Source organism: Scomber scombrus, chromosome 1 (assembly GCF_963691925.1).
Source record: "Scomber scombrus chromosome 1, fScoSco1.1, whole genome shotgun sequence".
In the NCBI taxonomy this organism is placed as follows: Eukaryota; Metazoa; Chordata; class Actinopteri; order Scombriformes; family Scombridae; genus Scomber; species Scomber scombrus.
The window spans coordinates 1105001-1115000 of NC_084970.1; the positions used below are offsets into that span (position 1 = coordinate 1105001).

General features: G+C 40.7%; 1 pseudogene; it reads left to right on the forward strand.

The window, feature by feature from the left end:
• LOC133979096 (uncharacterized) overlaps positions 1-10000 on the forward strand; it is a 47514-nt pseudogene that overhangs the window by 17720 nt on the left and 19794 nt on the right.

Genomic DNA, 10000 nt, shown 5'->3' on the forward strand with positions numbered 1-10000 from the left:
ATTGTTGCCCTCCAGGGGCGAGAGAGGGGAGAGAAATTACTGGCTACAGAAGTTTAGCCACTGAGTCAGGGTGACAGACACCGAGGGCCAATGGCCGCTATTACATCAGTTCACTTAAATAAACACAACATTTGTAAAAGGCAAAGCGTGGCCCTCAAATGACAATAATAAGCAGTGTACACGCCTCCACAACACTGCTGGAACTAAAGAACAGTTCTGAGTCACCACTTTGTCCAAACTTGAATAAACTGTGTCCCCTTTCAAGGAATTATACTATACTCCACTGCATAGCAGAGATAAAGTCTTTTTAATTCATAGATTATTCTCCCGTATGAAAACAGGTTGACTACATTACCTACAATGCAATACTCCAGCAGAGATGAGGAGCTGCAGCTAACCTCACTGCTTTCTAACTAAACACCCTTATTTTTTTCCCCTGCTTTTCAAACTTGTAGTCTTCAGCCACAACTGACTCTGACTCCAGTGACATCACTGGGACAGTTCTGGGGATGGAGACCCCAATGTTTTCTCAAAAGCCCTGAATCTATTTTTTTTCTAAAGGTCACTTTTTCTGAACAGTGACTTCAGCCAGCTACTGACTGGTTTTTGTGGTGCTGGCTTTGTTTTGTAATGACATTGTGATCTGATTGGCCTGTTTTCAATACGATGCATTTGATTGGTGTCTGGTCCAAGACAAGCTTTTTTTTTTAAAGAACATATCAATAATTTACTCAGTAATGGATGAATGTACAAATATAAAGTAAACGAAATAGCTTCTCAGTTACAGTAATGTGAGTACTTGTAATTCGTTACTTACACCTTTGCTTATAGTTATTTATTTATTATTTCTATTTCTTTTTTGTTTGAAACTAAATCCTGCACATGTGAGCCAATCCAAAAAAAATTGGCCCTGGTGCTCTGAGCTAAGCCCCGGATCTTATCTTATCATTTTTTTAGCAGGTGATAAGCCAATCAGATCCTGACACATCTTGTCTCATGATCATTTTAGTTAGTAGATGGCAGCTTAAACAATTGCCACAGTCAATAAATATATGTGATTTGTGAGAGCCTCTGCATTTTTTGCTGAGGGTTATTTTATTTGAACTTTTATCATGTTAGCAGAGCTGCTCTTTATTTCAAGCATGGTCCTTTAAGACTGCTAGAAACTGCAAGAAGCCTTTCTTAAAATATGATTGAACACATATTAATCTAATGAATCTATCTTTACTTTTGTTGAACACTGTGTGGACCCAAGGAGGCAAGATAAAGGTCACTAAACAAAGTCAGCAGTTTAGACCAAGCTTATGAATTCACCTTTTCAGTTGCAAGAGGAAAATGTGTTATGGCTTCATTCAGAGGTTGCATAGTTTAGAAATCCAACAATGTAATACGTCCTTGACTTTATTTCCAATTTCACTACAAGAATCTAACTGAAGATCAGTCCATTTGTTATGATCTAAATTGACCACAACCAAAAGGGTTAGTTCAGGAGCGAGGTCACTGCTTTGCTGCCTATACATTTTGTTTCATGCTTATGTTCATTTATTGATTTGTTACTTGATTTCTTGAATATGTTGTTTCATATTTCAGTTAAATTTCTAAATATCTTAACCTACTGTATGAAATGTGGAAAGGAAAATGATGTCATTCTGTCATTTCTCAATTAAGCTTCATATACATATCAGACCACCCCTCTGGGCTCAGTTTAGCTGATCTTAAATACATCTTATTCCATGCCAGTGTGTGTATTAATACAAGATTTTCATAAAATGACTACATTTCCCATTAATCCTGTTATTGAGGACTCACAATCCTGTTCTGGAGGATTTAAAAGTTCTCCTGTGTCAGAACTTCTTTCAGACTTGGATCTGTATCATCCACTTATACAATGTATTCATCCTCTTTAATTTGTTTCGAATAGGAAAAGCTGCACACTGGAGGACCAGAGATTGACTTTCTTAATGAAAGTGTTCAGGAATAATACTGATCCTTTGACCTACTCTTATTCAGACCTTTAAGTATGTACAATCTCTTTTGGATACTAACACAAACGTGCATACTCTCTCTCTCTCACACACACACTGCTGTGGGGTAGTTGACCTCTCCTAGCAGCCAGCCATGTGCTTAAGAAGAACCTGTCTCCTGTCCAGTTTTTTTTTCTATCAGCTCTCCTATCACACACTGACACCACCGCAGCACTTCAAAGAGGCCTGCTTTTGATGCTAACCATCAATATGCATTTCATCCTGCACCACTTTCTCCCCAGCATTCCTCCTCTGTGTCTTCTCTCCGCAGTAATTGCCTTCAAAGCCAATTAGCGCAAATTATTTGCGACCGCGCTGGTGGTGAAAAATCCAGCGCTTGTCGGTGGAGGTGTCCTGGAGGTCAGATGTATTAGCTCAGTGGCTCTCATTTTCTGTACGCTCTTTCCGGTCTCTACTTGTACAAATAAGCTATCAGCATAACCCGTGTCAACCTTCCTACATTAATCTTCAAATGTGGTGCAGTGAGGGAGGAGGAGGGGGGGGGGGAGCTTTCTGTAAATGCATTATTAGAAGAACAGCAACTCACAATTTTTCAAGGCTCATGGGGCTCACACGCTGCCCTAAACATGTGAAGCTGGTAAGTATGTTTAGTTAATTTGTCGAGCTGTGTGTTGGCGGTTTGCACCCGCAGCCTATAAGCTGATGTTTGGCTAATGCTGCCAGGGCCATTTCACTGCAGCGCCTGCCTGTATTCCCCCGTCGGAAAATACATGTTTTACTCTGTGAGCCAGATCAAAGCGGAGACGCCGGGATCAAAGGCCGGCATCACGCCGCTTTGGTCACATCTGTGTTGTTTACATGAATGCTAAAGGCACTTATATCAAATATTACCAACTTTGAAAGATATATGTGTTGAATCCAAGTATTTTGATGTCACTTTTGAAGTACATCTGTGCATTTGGGGATAATTTTCGAAAATCTCCCCACAATTTCACAACGATTTTGTAAGCCTTAAACAAGATGGGAGGAGTGAGCCTTGGTGGAGTATGCATCTGTTTGCACCCCCCCCCCCTCCCCCTCCTCCAACACCACCCTACCCGCCAAGATCTAAAAATTCCGCCACATCCTCGCTATCAACAGCGCGCGGGCCCCCTGTAGGTATGCCTCCAAAGAGCTTAGCCAAGCTCCAAGTGTCCATGCAATGGACTTAACTGTGCAGGATCAAACACTTCCCATCAGTGCTTCACCATAGAAGATGTAAGAAATAATGAAAGAGATGAAGAAGAAGAAGAAGAAGAAGAAGAAGAAGAAGAAGAAGAAGAAGATGAATGCTGTATCTCTCTCAGGCTGTTGTTTATCTGGTGACCTCAGATATTCCATCTTTGGTAATCTTCCCCGACGGGAGGCTGAGGAGGAGGTAGAGGTTGGGCGGCTGGTGGGTGGAGGGTGGAGGGTGGAGGGTGGAGGGTGGAGGTAGGCCGTTGTGGAGGGGTTGTGGCGGATGAGGAGGGTGGAGGAGGAGAAGAGGGGGTTCAATGACCTGTGAGCCGGCCTGCTGTTGGGCTGGGGGCTAAACACCCACCCGACCGCCGACCCCCCCACCCCTTTTACCTCTAACTGGATTATAGACCTTGCCATTCCCCTCGCAGGCCAGATCTGACTAACCCCCCCCCCCCCCCCCCCGACACACACAAACACACACACGTATAATTAGGGGTTCATCTCAGAACCCACACTCACCCCCCTCCTTCTGTTAGAGGTCTCCTCACTCTTTCTCCAAGCTCTGCTCCATCCCCTCCAGGTAAAGTGAGGGGCACAGGGGTATGAAGGGACGCAACGCACCTACTCCTCTCAAACATGCTGCACCCACCCACCCCAACCTCCTCCCCTCCCCTCCTCCCTCCTCCCTCCTCCCTCCTCCCTCCTCCCTCCTCCCTCCTCCCTCTCTCTCAGTCTTTCTCTCTGTGTCTCTGCCAGCAGCTGACCCCTGACAGAGTGGTATGTGTTGGAGATAAGTATGTCAGGACTCAGGAGGAATGTGAGCTTCAGTGGTTTGAGGTGATCTGCTGCATCTGGCTCTGTTTCACCACCGGGACTCACTAGCAGACCAAGACAGTTACCTATCTGTACATACACGTGAACGCACACACACGGGTCAGTGATAAATAAGGGTTGTCAAGATGAGCGATTCAAAAATATGTTAAAAAATAGTTTTAAAAGCAGCATCAGGTTTGTTAAAATGTACATTTTAAAATACATTTGAAATGACATTTGCACCATTTTTAACCAAAAGTAAGACTGAATGCTCCTGAAAATGTCAAATGGTGTAACCACAAAAGAATGATAAATATTACATATTTTATCACCTACAGTGTATTTAAGTGGACTTATACTAATAATGACTTCATTTAAAACATGTAAATGTTTCCTGATCTCCATGGTAACCCAGAGTAAATGTAATATTTAGAACAATTGTATTCCATTACCTTTATTTAATATAAAAAGTTATAATGTAAGATCATGCCAAACTAGTTGATATGGTGTTTTATTGAGAATTTACTGTTTTTAAGCAAGTTGAATGATTTGGTACAAATTTTTATGGTTACACCACTTAGACATTTTTGCCATAATCCTCTAATATATTCTCTCAAAATGGATTAAAAGCAGAAATTTGATGCTGAGTCCACAAAAAAAGAATGTGTGCGATTTATTCATACGTTTATTTTCACATTTTAACCCTTTAAATTTGAATAAACCACATGTACACAAAAAACATCATTGACCCCCCCCCCCACACACACACACACACACACACACACACACACACACAATCCTCGCCAACAACTAAGACTAAGACTAAGACTAAAAAACGTAAAAATAGAGACTGCATCCTACTTTAGATTGAAGGAGGAAGGCTTCACAAATATAATGATGAGACCAGGATGTGATTCACATCAATTAAACATTTTGAAATGACGAATTCACATTACTAAGAGGAAATTACACAACATACAGAGGTGTCATGTACATTACATGTGGCATAATATCCAATGAATCATCATATTATTGTTACCACTGGCTTAAAAACATCTTATAAATCTTAAAAGATATTCAACTTGCTGGATTTGGCCCACTTGATGTTGGAACAGCCCAGGCTTCCAAAATTGTAAGGCAGGTACATGAAATGCTAGTATCATTCATCCCCCAACCCCTCTAGTGAATGCATCTATCCATGTAATGTCAGAGGTCAAGCAGGAAATAATCAAATCAAGACAGAAAGAGTGCAGTTTGAATGGAAAATAATGCTTATCTATACAAATGGATATTTGTATAGATGCTATTTGTATAGTCCACTTCACAAAGTGAAAACATGGAGCAAGGAAAAGGTCAGAGAGAAAAAGAAAACAAATCTTGTGGTTGATGCTGCAAAAAGTTAATGTTAACACATTTATTCAAAATACCAAAGCCACTGCCATGCAAAATCCTGTTAGCATTAGCATGCCTAGCCGCAGTGATAACATTAACAGTCCAAATGAAGAGCAGGAGGACAGAGTCTGGACAGAGCAGGTTGATTCCAGTGGAGAGCAGTGACAAGAAGAGGAGGCTGCTAGGCCTGTCACAATACTTACGTTATCGACTTATCATACAATAACATAAATATCAACATCATCATGTCTATATATGGACTTATCATATGATACATGGACATGAGCTTGATCATTTTTTTGACCTCAGTATTTCCACACTTCACATTAGCAGCTAAGAGACTATTCATGTTACATGGGCTAAACAAGTAGTGTCCTCCATTCCTCACTGTGTACGTCCTGAGTGGAGACTGTAGAAGAATTAAAGGTAAATAACTCTGTCCACAACCATAATGACAGTCTGTGTTTTTACACAAGTGTAGCACCCACTCTCCAATCCCACCCCCCACCCCCTTACATTATTATACTATTATATTATCATTATATCAGTGGTATAAAATGATCTTCTAATGACAATAATATCATTTATCGCGATTATTTCTGAGACAATATATCGTCCAATAAAAGTAGTTCTTGTGACAGGTCTAGAGGGCGCTGTTGAGGATGAGCGAAAGGGTCATGACAACTTCCAGCAGATAATACTGCTAACATTAGCTGATGTAGTGACAGTGTTAATAGTGGAGCTCCAGACCTGACCCTCATATTTACGCAAGTGGCATGCGAGCAAAGCCTTTCAACTTTAAAATTCATCAAGAATGGATTACACAGAACACGACATCTTGAAGCGTTCATGCCTATGGCTACAGAAACATAATACAGAGCTTATGTCAGGACGTAGTTAACCTCTGTCACACATACATAAACATAGTACATAAAATACATACATAAACAAAAATGTCAAAATGCCAATTTGTTAACAAATTGTTGAGTTGTGTAGTTGATGAGCTCAGGTTTTATGAAAGCCTGTAAGTACACCTGTTGTTTAGGGTGCCAACTTGATATCTATTGCTTTGCCTATATGTTATAAATAGAGCCTGTGTTTGGTTTTGTCCATTCTGGGCTACTGTAGAAACATGGCAGTGCAACGTGGTGGGCTCAGTGGAAGAGGACCCGCTCATTATAATGATATAAAGGGCTCGTTCTAAGCTAATGAAAACAACTACACTAATTAAAACCTACTTATCAATATAATATTCCATTTCTTTCAATCTGTTGCACTAGATGCCACTAAATTCTACACACTGCACCTTTAAGGGATAAACTGACCCAAATAACTTGAACATATTTTACCTTTAACTGTATTTTGCCATGCAGATACCACTACCATACTACTACCTGTGACCAGTTTTTCATTGGGACTATTTTTGTGGTGAGCACATATTACAATGGGTAATGTTTTGTAGTGATATTAACACTTGTGCCGTTTCCAGAAAGAGATGTTGTGATGTGTGGAACTTTAATAAAGTTGCTGTGAGCACCACAAAAGAAATTACATTCACTTCTGCTGTATTGGTTTGGAAGAAGAAATCTCAGAGGCAGATATCTCAAAACTTGGATAAATAAAACCAAAACTATGTGCATGGCCAGATCCAAAAGAGAGTTTTTTCTTGGGGTTTTTAAATATGGGTCAACCGACCAATTCTTTACAATAATACAAACAAGGCAAATAGGGACTAAAAATGAAGTGAAACAACTGCAGTATGAACTCCTGCAGCGTTGCCTCCTTCTTTTTCACTTCCCCAAGACACTCAGGGAGGAGAAATAAAACAGCATTCCCAAAGATTGAGAGAAGGGATAAAAGACTGTATATCATATACTCTTACTCCCACTCCCAGCTCAGGAGAGGTGTGCAGAGCAGCTCAGTTCAGCAAGCAGGTCAGCGCTTCAAGGTCCTACGCTGGCTGACTGACAGTTTGCTCTCACAGGGCTGAGTGGCCTGAGCATTTCATGTGTAAACCAGCGCTGGTCTGGCTAGTTTCAGATGTCATGAAGAGGAGCTGGCAGGCGGAGAGCAGCCACAGCAGATGCGGTCCGACACTCCGAGGCCCCGGAGCAAACGCACCAACGCAAATGCCTGCTCAGGCAACCGGAAGAGGTGACAAAACATATCAGGTAACTTTGCTTTTCCGGATGGTTCCCACCCTTTCCTGTCACAGATGTAGGATGCCTTCTTGTCAGACATTAATGGTCATTGAAAGTGACAGGAACCTTACCCAGGTAGGACGTGTGCAGTGGAAGCGTTTAACTGGTTGTTAACTGGTGCAGCAGATGCCACCTGGAAGCTACCAGCCAAGAGAAATAAGAGCTGTACTGTAAATATTGACCCGGTAACAAGGCTCTCATCATCCTCAGTGGTCATTAAAGCAATTAGGTGTTCATGTGCGTGTGATCGACAGATGTCAGGAGAAAAGGAGAGCGTAATTAAGAAAGCAAAGCTCGTTAGCCCTGTTCATGATGAATAGGTTATGGTTTGGACACTTCTCATTGACAGAAAAGGCCATTACAAAGGCAGCATACGGTGTCTCATTCACATCAGTAATATTAAATCAAATATATATTTGAATGCAACTGTGTTCAAAGTGATATCCCCCTAGAGTAGCTCATATTAAAGCTTTTATTATTTTATAACTGCAACTGGTAATGAGAATATTGTACTCATTAAAGTCTTTGTTGAAACCTCAGAATGTGGCAACATTGTTTTAAAGGTTCAAGAGGGCAAGAGAAAAAAAATGTCTGGTAAGTGTTCAAGTGTCTCAATGTGAGAACCACAGTGTGATGTATTCACGTAATAGCAAAAAACTGTCTGCTCGCCATGGTGCTCTTGCTGGGAGTGGAGGAGAAATGTACTGCAAATGCACTGAAAATAATAAATACTTAGCATTAGGTTAACTATTTGCAAGTTTAAAACCTTGCAAATTACAGTTTAACAAATTCATAACAGAGACTCAATGAGGACCCGGTAGATGAAGCTGGAGGCTGATATTTCACACAGCAAATGTTTTTAATTTGGTCTCAATGTGAGGATTTGTTATTATGTAGTTACATCTTATTAAATGTGTCTCCCACTTTTCATCACAGCACAAGTAGTATTTTTCAACCATTGGGTGCTTTCACAAAGGTCAGCACAGCTCCAGTCAAAGGTTACACAGGACTGTCACAACTCAGCACTTAGTATAACGGAGGAGCTTCAAGCACAAACTGGTTCAATGGATGAAGAGAAAGAAAAACAAAACCATACAAATGAGTCATCATAACTCTGATAATGAAAGACAACAGAATCAACTACTATGAAGGAAATATTAAGGTAAATAGTGTAATGTTACACTGAAATCAGAACAATATTTCAATGCACATACAAAGACACATGCAAAAAGTAGAAAAAGCTGTGTTGTAATTACAGCCTGCCAAAACTATATGAGGCTTAGTTCTGTCAAAATCCCATATAAGCCAAACTGAAATGCTTCATAACACTCTATAATGTAGTTGTAATTGCGTGATTACATTTTCCTGCACACCGATATGGAATGTGAGCATTAGACAACACTTAGTTTGAAATTCTCTGACACAAGGACATACTGAATTAGCTTTGATTATTAGCAGTGTTGGGTAATGTTATTTTTAAAAGTCATTTGACCTGCCATTAAAAAAGTAACTTGTTCTGTTACAGTGTTACCTATTGAGAAAAGTCACTTGTCAGATTACTTTTGTGTTACCAAACTTGGAAACGCTTTGCAATTCCTTGTATAATAATGCAAATACTTCCACAACATAAAGGCTGTCCTCTCTGCTGTCTCACTAGATGAGCTTCAAACAGCACACTGATACAACCGCAGGATTTGCATACCTGCCACTAGTATGCAGCTACCTGCCAAGAAGCAGGAGTAGGTGCATGAACAGAATATAAACAGTGTGAATGCGTCACAGATTTTAATTTTTTTTGTTTGTTGTGGCAACAAAAGAAACAGGAAATACAGTTATATTGTAGCATGTTGTAGGCAGGTGGAGCTTCCCAGCATGCTTTGAGGCAATGTGTTTATATACATAAGTTTAAGTTGTGTTCTAAATCATCACAGATGTTACTTGGTACACAGACAGTAATGTTACTGTTGTTCACATTGTTTCAAGTAGTTTACAGTTTGCTGTTGTGAAGCTTCCCTACAGCGCAGACGCTCTATACTATTCCTGTGTCTGATTTCCTGGCCGGCTCCTCAGTGCAGCTTGACGCGGCTTCCATCAAATATAGCATGTATAGCTTGTGGAGCAGAGCAAAGAGCATCTTCTGAAGTGTACTGCAGTGCGTCTGATCCTTGGATGTATTATAAGAGGTGGATACTGGATCACAAATGGCAGCCATTCAGTCCTATAGGAATTGTTTCGGCTGGCGCATACACCAAAAGAAGTTTCTATCTTCCAGGTTTACTTACATGCCCACTGAACATGTGCAGTAGTGTTTCCCCCGCTGGCCCCTCCCATGAGTTCCCACTCGGCCCATAGACTTTACACTGTGATGACATCACAGATTTTTAAATT